Source organism: Alligator sinensis, unplaced genomic scaffold (assembly GCF_000455745.1).
Source record: "Alligator sinensis unplaced genomic scaffold, ASM45574v1 scaffold312_2, whole genome shotgun sequence".
Lineage (NCBI taxonomy): Eukaryota > Metazoa > Chordata > Crocodylia > Alligatoridae > Alligator > Alligator sinensis.
In genome coordinates this window covers 1623136-1638338 of record NW_005842274.1, presented here as the reverse complement: position 1 = coordinate 1638338, position 15203 = coordinate 1623136, and positions in this window count along the sequence as shown.

The window sequence follows — 15203 nt, the reverse complement described above, 5'->3', positions numbered from 1 at the left end:
TTAGGTACTGTAATAGAAAGTTCCATATGGTTCCAACTATAAATTATTTTTTGTCCAAATGCAGTAATTTATTTTTTGAATGTGAGCCATTACAATAGACTCTATTTAAAATATGTTATTAATTTTTCATTCAGGTTATATTCTCACTGGCTTTGTTTTGGGAAAAGCTTCTTCAAAATAATAGTAAAAATGTTTTAATATGCTTTCAGCATTTACCTCACATGAAACCAAACCTCAAGTTTCCATTAAATGTTGATTTGACAATAAAATCGGTAGATCTTTTCACTGTCGTCTTTAGGAATTGGGTAATAAATCTGCGGTGTGTGTCAGGCGCTTCTAAAACTAAACCATGGGGCATGGAGATAAAAATCTGCTTACCCAGGAAAAAATGTTAAAAGACCATGAGAGAACAGCATGTAACAAAAGAGATTAACAGTTGAATCTGGATCTCATTTCATATTCCCACATCACAAATCAATTTTGAATTTCACATGGTTATTCTATAGATTCTAAATCATAACAGCTTGCAAAATTCTGTCTTTTCTAATTCTTAACTCTTAATGAGGCAGTAACTAACAGGAAAACCTCCTTGGTTTAGTGTTTATATTAGACATAAAGCAAGAGGAGAAATTAAGATCACATAATTTATGAAACACAATAGTGAGTGGGTTAGCCAAGCATTACATTTTCAAAGGAAAATCTGGGCCTGAATTATCAGAACTTTACTTCAATTTTATGCCCATTCAATTTAGGGCAAATCAATCGAATCTCCCCAGACTAAAATTGCTTTAACATACCAATCAATAAGATCCTTTTAATGGTTCTTTGAGATAGTTTTAAAAATGAGAATTTTGTTTTAGGGGAAAAAATGTAATTTGAAATGTTGACTAAATTTTGCACTATTTTATAAATGGTCAAAAAAACAGTAAATATTTTTGCAAAATTATTTTCATTGAAATGTTACTAGGATAATCTGCAGATTTTTGGACACAAGTTTTGAAGGGCTTTATGTACTGCCCAGTATCACACTTAAAAGAAAATGCTAGGTTAAATTGCAGGGAAATGGAAAGAGTTTTCTTAGAGTATTGTAAAGAAAAAGTACTATAAAAACAACTACTTCCCAAGTCTGAATACTAGCTGGACCTTCAAAGACAAAAAAAAATACTAAATATAAAATATTAATAAAATATAACAGCAAAAACAGTGGGAAGCAAGTGAAGATAGGCACATTGAAAGTTTCTAGATTGCATGAGGATAACTGAGACAAACTAGGCAAAGTCACTTTTTCAGGGATGCAAGGTTGAGTGCCATATGTATCTGATTTTAGAGTATTTCAGTGTTCTGAGTATTGACGGCAATTTGACTAAGTCTTGACTGGGTATTTTATACACTGAATTTTCTCACTCTTTCATTGCAAGTTAGTTCAAGACATACTGAAATTGTGGCAGTAACACTAAACACCAAAGCACTTAAAAAAATGAAGGTACCTCAGGCAATTTTATTATTTGGTTCAATAGAATGATTATAGCCAGCCAATTCCAATCATTGCATATTGGTTTGCTTATAAATGTTAGTACAGTGAAACCAAAGACCCGCTGCCAACAAAATGGTGACATATTACGAACATATGATTTCCATAAGTAATTAGCAAATGTGGTTTTGCAGAGATTTTGTTAACTACCACATTGTTAAAAAGGCTAGCATTATCCTCTTTGACTTTCTACACACTGTCAAATGTAGTCTAGATATAGTTGGCCTGGCTGCTGCAGCATGGATAGGGTAACATTTTCTAGATAAGAAGCAAAAAAAACAAGATGCGTCTTCTGAACATATGGCTCACTACTCTTTCAGTGCATTGAGGTCAGTGCTCAACACTTTCCATAGCTGTACTATTAATGTGATAATGACTAAACAGGAGGCTGGCTGAGGTGAAATGGAGTAAATTCTGAGGGCCAAAGGACGCTCTCATGTGGTTTATATAGGAGTCCCCATAGTTGACATCCTGATGCACAGAAGAACACAGGAAACATTCTTATTTCTATGCATTATCCAAAAAGATATTGAGGAGGGACAGAAAAGAGGTAAGGCCTTTGTTTAAAGGATGCTGTGCACCCTAGAATCTTACAGAATTATGGTACCTCTTTGAAGATTCTTAACCTGGTGTGGCTACATACCATTTCTAACATAGGACCATGCCCTAACAGCATGGATGAGGTATATGGGACCAGAATAACTGCCTTTAAATTGAACTGTTTGAAATTTTCATTTAATTTAATTTTATTGATACACATTTTCAAGTTTCAGGTATATTTTAGCCACTTTTGAGTCATCCTTATCAAGTTACTATTTTCATTCCTCTGTCAACTTCATAATCTCCATATTGTTCTATAAGCGTCTCTGTTTTCATTCATGCCCACATTTGATAGCTATTGACATTTGATGTCAATCACTGCATTTTTGGTTTTCTTGCAGTTCCAAAAAATCAGGGGCAAAAAACAGCTTGGCTGGACATCTTTCAACTCTGTTGACAAACCAAATACTAGGGGAAAAAATCTATTTTAAGTATTTTTTATCCTGTTAATGAAACTGAAGGCACTTTCAAAGTGGAATATCATTTTGAATTGAAAAACTGAAATATTTTATTTCACAGTATAAAAATGATATATTTCAAATAAAAAATTAAAGCACCATATTATGTAAAAGGGGAAATATTTCAAAATCCTTATCTATTATTTTTTTAATTTTGATATAAAATTCAGAAAAACTAAAATAAATGTGTGAAATGTTCCATGTTCCCAAATCTGTAGGTTTTATGAAAAATAAAATGTCTCAGATTAACTTTTTTGTTCAGCTCCAGTATGTGCCTTTACATAGGTGATTTCAGAGTTCCAGAAATTCAATCTGCATCACTAAAATAAAATAAAATTAAGTTACAAATTTCAAACAGTTCTATTTAAAGGCGGTTATTCTGGTCTCATATGCCTAGTCCATGCTGTTAGGACATGGTTCTATGTTGGATATGGTATATGGCCACATCTGCTAAAGGCTCTTCAAAGAGGTATGATTATTCTGTGAGCTTCTGCACAAAAAATAAAATAAATAAATATCCTTCCCCAGAGCTTGGCCAACCTTCTTGCCTTCTTCTAATCTAATACATTCCCATCCACCAATTTATTTTTGCTATTTGGAGATTCACTTCTGCTCTCCTCTTCCACACTGTACAATCAAAGTAATACCATCTTTTTTACTCCCTCAAGGCACCAGATGATAGTCCAATTTCTCAACAGATTGTTTAGGACTTGCTCAGATATGGTCCCATGTTTTCATTGCATAAAAGTCATCTTGAATAGACAGCAGGGTTTGAGCCAGGGGGATGCAGTGGTGCAGTTGCATTCCCTCCTTCCCCTCACCCCCCTCCGATTTTGATTTTTGCTCTACCAAACTTCACACCCAACTGCCCAGTTCTGGCCAGTTCTGCAGCAGCAGTTCTGTTCAAGAACTCCAGAGGAAATAAATTGAATTGATGGCTCATCATCTACCTGATCCTTGTTAAGCTCTTACCACTCCACAGGTGATAATGACCCTCTCTCCCTTGTAATGGTCTTGATGGTCCATTAATGAACCTATCCTTTCTTCTGCAATGTTATCTGTTAGCTATTCTTGGTAATAATCTTCAATTTCACAGCCACACAGACTGTTTTTAGCTCCAGTTAAAAACCCTAACTCAGGTATGGTACTATTAACTCAGGTGAACATTTATTCAGAAAATGGCTGGTAGTGATGTGATGAATGCAATGTAAAGATGCTCTTGAAGACTTGATTTTGATTTACAAATCCTGAATAAAAGATGAACATTTAACTATAATTACTACAGGACTAATAAAATAATTTATTTTACCTATTTTGCCTATTTTGTTATGTTTTTTAAACTTTACATATACAATCTACAAACTTTACATATACAATCATATACCAAATGAATGCACATTCCTATAATGTTATATTTGTTTTTGCTTTGATCTTAAAATTAATGATATACTGCTAGACACCTACCATATTAGTAAATCTTGTAGTTTCTCTTTAACTGGAGAAAAATGTGTGTTGTGTTATATGTGATGATTCACTACTCCATCTGCAACCCCCTCTTCAAAATTCTAGATTTGCCCATGATAGACAAGATATTCTTGCATTGTTTGCTTCTTTCTTCTCTCTATTTTAGTGGGATCATTAAATAACAGATGAAAGTTCCAGCCAATTTTTCAAAAATTATTTTCTAAAACTAAGGCTAAATCCTTTATTCACTTCATGCACCTCAGTGGTGCATACACATCTACATAATGGCAGCTTTTCCAATTACTTGTAGCTTGGGATTCTATTTCAGCTATGGTGAAATAATATTATCTTGCGCTATTACCAGGGATCCTGGTTTTCTCTGGTAAAAAATTCCCAATTTTTGGGTTAAAATAGTAACCCAAAATCTGCATGTTTCCATGATCAAAATGAAGCACCACTATATATACATCTACATTAAAAAATTGGGGATTTTTTTTTATCTGAGAAAACCAGGATCCTTGATTATTACCTGCAAGAAATAAAATAGAGAAAGAGTTTTCCCATTCTTTCAACCCAGTAGTACAATGGTTAGGGCCCTGGACAGGCCCTGTTCCTTAGGCAGCCACAAACCCAATACAGAGTAACAACACTAAATTCAGTAGGAAGTATAGCATCCATCTGAGTGACTTTTACTCAAAAACACAATGATGCTGTTGGTTCCCACCACTTCATAGTAGTGGTTAGTGTCAGTCCCAGGAAAAAGGTATAGTGTTTGTCCCAGGACTTCATAAATAAATGGCTCCAGCCACAAGTATGGGAAAAAGTGGTGCCAGACTGTCAGACAGAATATATTGTGAGCATAAAGATATATGCATTGGCATCAGAAGATTAAATTAAAAAAAAACACCTTAGATTCATAAATGCAGAATCAACATATTCACATATCTCATAGTTAGGGCCCTCCCTCAGGTGATGGAAAACTTTGATTCAAGGGTCCCCTCCTCTTGAAAGAATTCAAGTGTACTTTTCAAGTTCACAAGCATATCCTAACCACCAGGCTATAGAATAAGCTGGGTAGGAATAGGCTCCTGTTAAAACAGAACCACTCAGCAGCTGAGGATAAAATATTCAAGGGTCCAGAAAGACAGCAAGCAAGAGGGAACCTGGCTATGTGGTCCAGGGTTGAAAGCACTTCCACTGATATAGAAAAGGGGGATCCTGGTTTCTGGTCCCTATTCCCAGAAACAGTATCATTGCAAAGGTGGTTCTGTGGGGGCAATGAAAAGCAGCTGCACAATCACAATTTCAATTTCAACAGCAACCAGAAGTCACCAGCACTCCCCCAGTGAACCGGAAGCCAGGCCACATCCCTGGGCTGCTCTATTTATACATTTGACAGTCATTGATTAACAAGAGAAATAACTCTACCAACAGGGCTGAAACCCCAAGATCCCTACCTTCCAGACAAGTACTCTCATTTCTGAGCAAGGGAGTCAGGTTTCCTCCCGCTCTCTTTTTAGCTCCATGAGTCTCACATTCTTATTTGCCAGTCCACCAACTTAAACTGGGTGCTGATGATGCTTCCCCCATATATTGCATAGCTTGATGGTTAAAAAATATTCTTGGATAGTAGGAAGTATGAATTTGAAGCACCTCAGTCTGTTAGGAAGCCTAAGGAGCCAGGCTTCAAGGGTCTCTGATCCTAACACAAGGGGTGAAATGCCATCACCATTTATGTAACTACATGGCAATTTTCCAGGACCATAAATTGCCTTTTTGACATTTATGTGCAGATTGAGATTCTGTAATCACTGAACTATGGACATACAAGCATTTTGGCCTTCATCAGGCATGTCCAGTAGGCTATGCAGTGGCTGGGCAGGTACACAGCTATGTATATGTGCACCTGAACATTAAGTCCTGAAAAAAAGGAGATGAAGAGGGAGCTCCAATGTTGTATCTCCAACAGCTGAGTGTTTAGGCCTTTTTCTCAGGAGCCAGGAAATTCCAGGATGCACAAAGGGAGTTTAAACGGGCATCTCTGACTTCAAAGCACAGTGGCCTAACCACCGTACCATAGGCTAGCCATTACCTAAGCACTGGTAATTCTCTAGCCTCCTTTTTTGATGCTGAGGCCCCACCCTTGTGTTCATTAGTCATTGAATAAAAAGGAGGACCCTGAAGGACTTAGCCAATTAGTTAAAAACATTTCATTTCAAATTCACACTTCCAATGTGATTTATACTGAAAACAGAGACGTATAAGAGCAATTTCTTTGTCTTTTATGTATATGCCACTCTTCCAACAAAAGCTCATGGCAGCTTAAGTAAGAAAACAGAGTGACTTAAAATCCGGAGTGTGGCAAAAGAACCAAAACAGATTAAAAGGAACTAGAACATCAAGATAAAACAGACACGCCCCCCTCCACCCCAAACAGCATCTCCTCCTAGTTTTGTTTGATGAATGCCTGCCCAAAGAGAGAAGTTTTACAGCACTCCCAAAAAGATGTTTTGGCTTGGGTCTTGGTGAACCGCAAGAGGCAAGATGTTCCAGGGCTGTGAGGCAACTGCAAAGAATGACCTTCCATACTTTTTGTAGGAGATTGCTCTCAGCTAAATGTAGGGATTATTATAGGGCATAAGGGAAAAGGTGGTACCTTACCCACATAAGACCCAGATCATTTAGGGCCTTATCAGTCAAAACCATCATGTTAAATTGTGCCTGAAAAGCTATTAGGAGCCAATGTATACTCTAAAATACTGGATTTGTGTGCTTCTAGTGATATATTTCCATCAGAAGGAAGGTCTCAGTGTGTTGCATCACTTTCAGCTTCTGCACACTCTTCAAGGACAGTCCCATGTAGAGTGCATTGTGCTAGTCTAGCCTTGAGGATGTCATAGTTTAGCCATGGATGATGGTGGCCAGGTCCAAATCTGAATGAAAGGGTTGCAGCTTTCTCATGAGATGGAACTGGTGAAACTGTAGGGTTACCATACACCTGGGAGGGGGGGCATATGATTGGGGTGGGCAGTGATATGCCAGTGCCCTATTTCTGCCACTCACTCCTAAGGCCCTGCCCCCAGCCCTGCCAGTCCCCCCTCACTCCTAACCTATAGCCCGCTGCCCCACATAGCTGCTGGTGCCCCTTACTTCCAACCCGCAATCCCCTCCCCCCCTCTGCCCCTCACTCCCAACCCACAGCCTTCTGCCACCCCCAGTCCCCCTCCCTTCTGACCTGCAGCTCCCTGCCTCCATTGGTGCGCCTCACTCCGGATCCGCAGCCCCCTGCCTCCCCTGGTGCCCCTCACCCCTGACCCGCAGCCCCCTGCCCCCCCAGCCCTGCCAGTGCCCCACACTCTGGATCCACAACATCCTGCCCCACCAGCCCTGTGTTGCCTGCATGCACATGTGGATGCGCATGCTCACTCACTCTCTCTCTCTCTTTCTCTCTTTACTTGGCTTGCCAGGGCCGGTATGGGGAGCACATGATTCCTGACAGCCAGTCACCTTGCCCTCTCCTCCCAGCCCCAAGTAGCCAGCCCCAGATAGCAGAAGAACAGCAAAAAACTTTATGATTTGTCAGTATCATGTGACATATTGATATGCCACAAAATCCTACCCAGAACTTGCTAGACACATTAGCTTCTTGGTATATTAAAGATATACTAAATTAATATGTACATGTAGAAAAATATTCCTTTCTCTTCATGGAATTAAATGTATTTTTAAAAGTTCATATTTTTGTAATCCCTACTGACTTTAGTCACCTTTAGCATTATTTGAAGTGTTCACTTTTCACCACTTCCATCTCCATTACTGTCAGCAGTTCCTTTGAAACTGCTTTCATTTCAGACAGAAATTGGCTACTTTTAAGAAGTTTTTTTTTTCCCCTTTATAACTAACTTGTTTAAAATTGACACTGAAAACCTGACAACCGGACTCACATCAGATGATACATGGAATTACAACAAAAACTCTCTTTGGGTTTTTTTTGTTTGTTTGGGGTTTTTTTGTGGGCGGGGGTTGGTGTTCTCCCAAGCGAGAGCAACTTCCAAGGCATGGCTAAAAATGCCAGAACAGAGACAAATGTGAATCAAATTTTAAATCTTAAGCTAGCATCCTACAATTCTGAGACTTTGTCTTTCCTTTTCAGTAGTCATGTTTAACTTTTTCTTTGTTCAATGGAGCCACTAAATAAGAAACAACCTAGCATTTCCAAACACATGGACATCCACTGCCATTTTTTTTCTAGCTTTGGCAGGCATTACATTCCAGGATGCCAACAAGCTGGAAAACACTAGCCTTTAACTCATCTCCACACTGATAAACACAAAGGTAAACATTCATTTAATTATAAAGAAAAACAGCAATATGCAAAATTGTATTTCAGATAATAAAAGACCAAATGCATACTAACTGGTTGGGTACATCTAAATGAAATGCTTACTGAGGAGCTGCCTAAATAGCTCAGCAGTAAATGTCTCATATCTACATGTAGGGCACGTCTACACATGACTCTGCATCACTGTACCAACATGCTATAGTAACATAGAGCGTTGCTACAGTGACATAGTGTTGGTGAGCAAAAACCGTGTTGTTGATGCTATGTCACCATAACAATGAGCTACCTCGCTATAGTGCATCGCTATGGCAACATACTGTCTAAAAATAGCCATGTGCTGTCAGGATGATGCAATAACAACTGTTACTGCACCATCATTTAGTACTTCCTAAAGCAAGTACTAAATGATGGTGCAGTAGCAACCGTGCCATGTGGAATGTGTGTAGACTTGCCCAATGCTATTAGGATGGAGTAAACTAATTAACTCTGCCACAGGTTAGTACTTGTAAACACAAGTGCTATCCTGCAGTGGAGTTTTTTACTCTGCAGCAATCTACATGTAGATGCTGATGGGGCTGGCTGAACATGCAGTGCCACATACTGCACATTCAGTTGTTCTCCATGATACAAGGGACCAGCACAGGTATTTTTTTTTGACCACTGGAGATTTCGTGGTCATAACCCCCTCCCCACCAAAAAAAAAAAAACAGGCAGCGCATGTAGGGGTAGCATGTGCCACCCCAAACCAGAGCCTTGTTGGCCAGAGCCATGCTCTGGCCGGTGGACAGGCTCTGAGCAGCAGGATCAACACTGCTGCAGCCCCAGGAGGCCTCCAGGACCTCAGATTAGTGTGCTGGGGCCAGCCCAGTGCTGGCCCCAACCTCCCCTTCTCCACCCAGGGTAACCCAGAGGGCACATGGCACAGGGGTTCCCTGGGGACAAGTAGCTGTGGCACAAAGTGTGCCACTGCTTCTTGTCCCCAGTGGAAACAAACATCCATGCTCATGTGGACTCAGCCTGTGGGTATAACAATCTCCAGAGAAGCTGAAGTTTAAAACAGAAGTTGTAGGAGAAACGATTTGGAAGGTGACACCAGTAAGCTTTCAGAAAACTTCATGTGCTCAGGCAGTATACAGAAGTTGAGTACATCCCACCTCATGGCTTTGTCAATCCTGGATTGGCCTTCTCAGCCATCTTTGGACCCACAGGTAAGACTATCGTAGAAGGCAATCATCCTTGACTACGAGGGATTGCAAGGAAGAGCATTGTGCTCAATGCTGCTGTACATTGCCTGAACATGTGGAGCTTCCTAGTAGCTTTCTTTTTTTACATTCCAAATCAGCCCCCTTAAATCTCCTGTTCCATCCTGAACAGAAGGTTCCCTTTAGGTTGTTATGGTGAGATCAATCGCCATTGCCACTCTTGCCATGTAAAAGATATGTAGTAGTGTAAAATATCTCTGTAAAAACTCTACAAACATCTATCTTGGGGAGAATTCTCCTGGAGCAGGAACTGCTGAAGAAGGCAATAAGGCCACCAACTGAGTACTATCTGCCAAGCATCCCCAGTGGTATGCTGAGGGCTGGAAGGGGATGTAAACAAGTGGACCAAGCACACTATACAATGAGGTAGATATTTAGGGAAGTTCTGTAGCACAGCCTGAGGAAATGGTAGTAATTTGTACTCCCCACACAACAATCTGGGATTAGGAGTTAGGAAATAGGGCTTAAAGGCACACTACCTCCACCTCTCCATGTGCTGTAAAATTTGTGTTGCACCTCCAGGTGGAATAGCATAGACCTTCTCAGACTTTGAGGCACCCTTCAGAAAATGCCAGCTCTTAGTTTTCACTCACTTTTTGACTATGGAAAATAATACAGCAATTTTTCTGTTGCAAAGAACTCAGAAAAACCACAACTTGTCAGAATGTTTTTAATACTATGGATTCCTATTTGAAAACTCTAGGTTTATCTTGTGAATTGTGTTTGCACCCCTAACAATGCTAACATTGCATGGCACTCTGCAGCGCTCTTGAAAAGATCTCAAGGGACCCCAGGGTGCCAAAACATCCTGGGGTGCATACAGAAATGCAGCTCCCCACTGCAACTCAGAACACTTTGCAGGAAGCATTCTGAGTTACACTAATCCTCTGGACCAAACAGAAGTTCACTCTTGGTTCCGGGTGGGAGGGCAATCTAGCTGCTGGCTTTGAGCCCGCAGCCAGTTTCTCCTGGCAATGGCCCCTCCTCCCTGCCAGCCCACACTGTTTTCAGAGTTGAAGGGGGGGAAAAGAAGCAGAAGAACCTCATTCTAGGGGTTCCCCAGCTGGCACTGGAGGGTAGGGTGGGTGATTTGGAGCTTCCCCCCATCTTAGGTGTGCTCCAATACACCTACCCCACCCTCCAGTGGGGGTTTAAAAAACCCCAAACCAAGTTCCCTCTGCTCCCTTTCCCCGCTCCCATTCTGAAAACAGCTCAGAGGCTGGCAGACAGACAGACACAACAGGAGATGCTATGGTTTGACATGTCTTAATCTGAATGCAATGAGGGTTCAGATTTTCACCCAATTGGCCATTTTGAAGTTGTCTGCAGTCATGCAGTTCATTTGGTCATGGTTATAGACTGTTTTCTATGGCCAGATTGGATTTAAATTGTTACTTCTGTCTGCACCTCTGGTTGAGAATGACTGGCAAAGAATCTCACAAAGTATTCTTGTGTGAGCCTACATAGTACATGAATAGTGAGATGAAAATGCCATGATTTCAATGTATTTTCCCTGTAAATGGCAAGACAAATCTGTCATAATGTAGATATTCTATCAGAATATTGCTCTGTACCCACTACTAGATACACTACTTGTGTCAAAAAGCAAATAAAAGGCACATGCATTACAGGTGCTTGACGTTTATTTATACTTGTATTTTTTGAGTGGGGCACAATGATAGGGAAATATATAACCTCTCCTATTAGAGTGAATCCCAAAGAGACTGAAGGCAACAATAATTTACTAGTTTAACATTGGATGAAATGTGAAATGTCATTTTTAGCTCTTACTTACTTTATAACAGAAAATTTGTGTGTTGTATATTTCAATTTGATGGATAGGGTCACATGCACAACCTTCTGATTGAATAGCGTCATGTACATGCTAACTTCCTTGACGGGCTCATGCAAAACTAATTGGCCAGCCAAATGCATAATAACATGGCCAGGCCATAATAACTTGCAGGACCTGCCATGCTGCCAGTGTGATTATTTGGTTGCGGCAGCAGCCTTTTCTTTTCCATTCACCCCCAGGTCAGTGCCTGGAGTGGCTGCCATCATCCTCCCCACCCTAGTTATGCCTCTGGATCACCCAGACCTGAAAGCAGGTAGATTCTGTCCCTACTACTCTAGTCTATTAGGTTTTATTCTACTTCATAGAAGGGATCGTGTGTAATAGCTGACCAAACCGTATCGAATACCAGTTATGCTTTTCTAGCCATAAAATCAATGCCTCCCTGTCTCATTCAACTTCCACTTCTAGTTAAACATTAACAAACAAAGAAATTAAATGCATTTTGTTGTGTAGCATTTAAGGTTGCTAAACCCGCAACATACCTGTCACACCCCCAAAGAAGCAAGGATATAAGACGTTAAGTCTCCTAACAATTCAAACACATTTTTCTTTTACTTTGGACATACTTCTTGAACTTGCTACAGCTTGCCACGCACTACAAACTAGGTACCACAACCATAACTTGGCCATGCCTAAGAGTACTGTTTTTCATCACCTTCTATGTAATTGGTCTTTTATTTACAATTTACCAACATTACCTTGTCATAGCAAAACCAACTACTAGTTCATATACCCAGACATAGTGGTGTTGAGGAAGAAAATTTACCAAAGTGGTATATGGGGGAAAAGGTGCCTGATTTGTAACATGTAATAGTGGTAGCAATAGAAAGATGAGTCTGAGGATAGATGTGAAAGGGCTGTTCATGGTTACATGGCCTAAGTCATTATTTCCATGCTTTCATGATTGTATATAAATATTTTGCATATTTAGCATGGTAACCACTTGACAACCAAGTTTTTTGTTTATTAATATTATAACATAATTTGATTTTACCATCTCACTGGAAAAAAATGCAAAAATCATGCTTTTCAAATAGAATAATTAGCTTTGTTCAAAAAGAAGCAAAAGTCTTGCATAGCGCTCCCTTTCTTAATCTCTTGATACCTTAGTTCCCTGATGGGGGATCATAAAAGCAGTTCAGAGATTAAAAAGAAAGAGAAAAACTACAGACACGATAATTAATAGGAACTCTTCTAAACATGAACAGACAAGAGTGTGCATGCTACAGGCTCAAAATCACTGTGGACAGACAACAGTGCTGTGAATAGTTCATTATGACAAATGGTACCTTGCAGAACAAAAGGTGATTTATGCAAATATGCAGAGTACTGCCAGTAATTAGTTGCTACTAAAAATATACCTGAACACAAACAGACAAGCTAAAATAAGAACTAAGTGCCACAGGTATGCCTTTGAGTTTTCACAGGCAATGCAAATAGTCACTTTGAACAAAGATTTCATACCATGGTGAACAAATGTGACCATAAAATCAATTGATCATGATGTTTTAAGCTTTGTAAACATAAGAAAATTTAGAGAGATAATATTTAATTGACATTAGAAGGTTGTGCAGGGGTTGACCAAAGGTAAACTTTGACACCCAGAGATATACTATCTCAGCGTATGGGTGAAAGCATACTGTGCATTATTTATTAGACTTAGTAATTTCTCTTCTCTTTTGCCTCTCACCACTCTCTTTTTTTCTGAAATAAATTCAGTGTTGATTTTGTGAGATGGTGCACATGTTTTTAAAAGTTAAACTATCTGGTTAGGAAAAAGAGGAGCCATATAATCTGACTAAAAATTGAAATCATATCCAATATGGGAGTGAACATTTGCTACAAACAGATCACAACAATCCACAGGTTAAAATGCTTTTGGAAAAATATTTGCTGAAATTGTGTGAACAATAAGCAAATTCATAAACATATAAATTCAAAAAACATTTCTAAACAGAATAGGGGATAGAGTTGCGGTTGAAATAATTTTCCCATACCACAAAAAATGTTTAAATGGTAATAAAACTGAGACCTTTTGACATTGTTTTTTGTGAGAAAACAAAGAGACATTTGTTGAGTGAGATAGTACAGGGACTTAAACCTGAGTCTCAGAAAGCTTAGGTGAGAGCCCTATTAGGCTATTCTGTGTTCCTAGTCTTTCTTTTAAAAAGACTTGAGAAACATTTCTCAGTGGAGGTTTCAATTACATTTCTAGGTTCACATGCAACATTTTGGGTTTGATGAACAGGCATTTTCTAATAATAAAAAATGTTTTGTTGAAAAATTCCCAATCAGATCTAAATTCTAATGTAAATCCTTTGTAATGAACCAGTTTCCTGAGTTTACATAGTAAATATATGTTCCCTGATGGCATTTTTAAAGGTGAATTAAAAACTCTTTTGTAATAAAAATTGAAAATGCTCCAAAACTATATTCCACTGACTACCCCTTAAATCTTGGAAAAAAATTGAGCACCAGATATTTAATTCTCTACACACAGCACCCATCTTCTGTTTTTGAAAGAACTGTATATATGCCAGAATAAATAATTAGGAAATTTGTATTTAAATGTGTTTGCCAGGTTCTAAAACAGGGAGGAACTGTTTATGAGTAAAAAGTCATTGAAAACGATGGAAAACAAGAGAGACTTAATCTTATGATCGTAATATGACATTTTAAATTTTTGTTAGTATTTAAAAAAAACAGGCTATCCAAATATAGATTGTTGAAATTGGACGTTTTATTTGTAGAGCGAGAAACAACCAGATAGAGTGTCTGAACATAAAGCAATTCTACATTTGTTCTGATCTCAGTAGACTATATTAGAAATGAAAAACAGCTAAAATTTGAGTTGGACTAACCTCAAAGGACTAAGAGGGAATTTTGGTGAAGAATCAAAAATCCAGATACTTTTTTATCCAGACTTACCCTGGCTAATCATTAGGAATAGAAATCTTATGAAAACAGTGTTTGTGAATAGATTTTCAGTAACTTGTAACACATTAATTGATCCCATAAATATATTAGATTTTCTCTTTTAGTTTGAGTACTATATAGCTTTGGATCAGCACAAACCTCTGTCTGTCACATGAGATTACTTAACTCCCTCAGTTGACCAATTATCTAAATGCAATCAAAGCTTCTTCAAATACAGCTGCTGTTGTCTTCAGACTCCAATTTTAAATCTCTAGTGAACTTTTTTGTAACATCTTCCATTTGAGAGATAAAAGCACAAAAGGATTATAGGTAACTGATAATCTGATAAACATTTCAGTGTAATGCGCGCGCGCGCACACACACACACACACACACACACACACACACACACACACACCTTTGTATCTAGATCTGTGGTGCCTAACTTATTTGGCCCTGTGAGCCATTGCACAAGGCCAGTCCATAGGCCCAATTCAGCACACCCGGCTGGTCAGTAGGGCTGATCCAGTTCATGTAGTCACAACATCTGGCTCACAGGGCTCCTCATGGATCTGGAAATTTGATGGCAGAATGAGCTGTTGCAGTGTTAGTTGCCATGGTTCTTTGAGCCACAGTAACTAATGCTTCCATTGGTCCCCTACCTCCAAATTTCTAGATGTAGGGTGCCCCAGGGGCTGGATCACACTGCTCAATGTGACTTATGGGCTATATCTCAGTCAGCCTCCAGCCCAGACCTCCCAGCTGGGGTACTGGA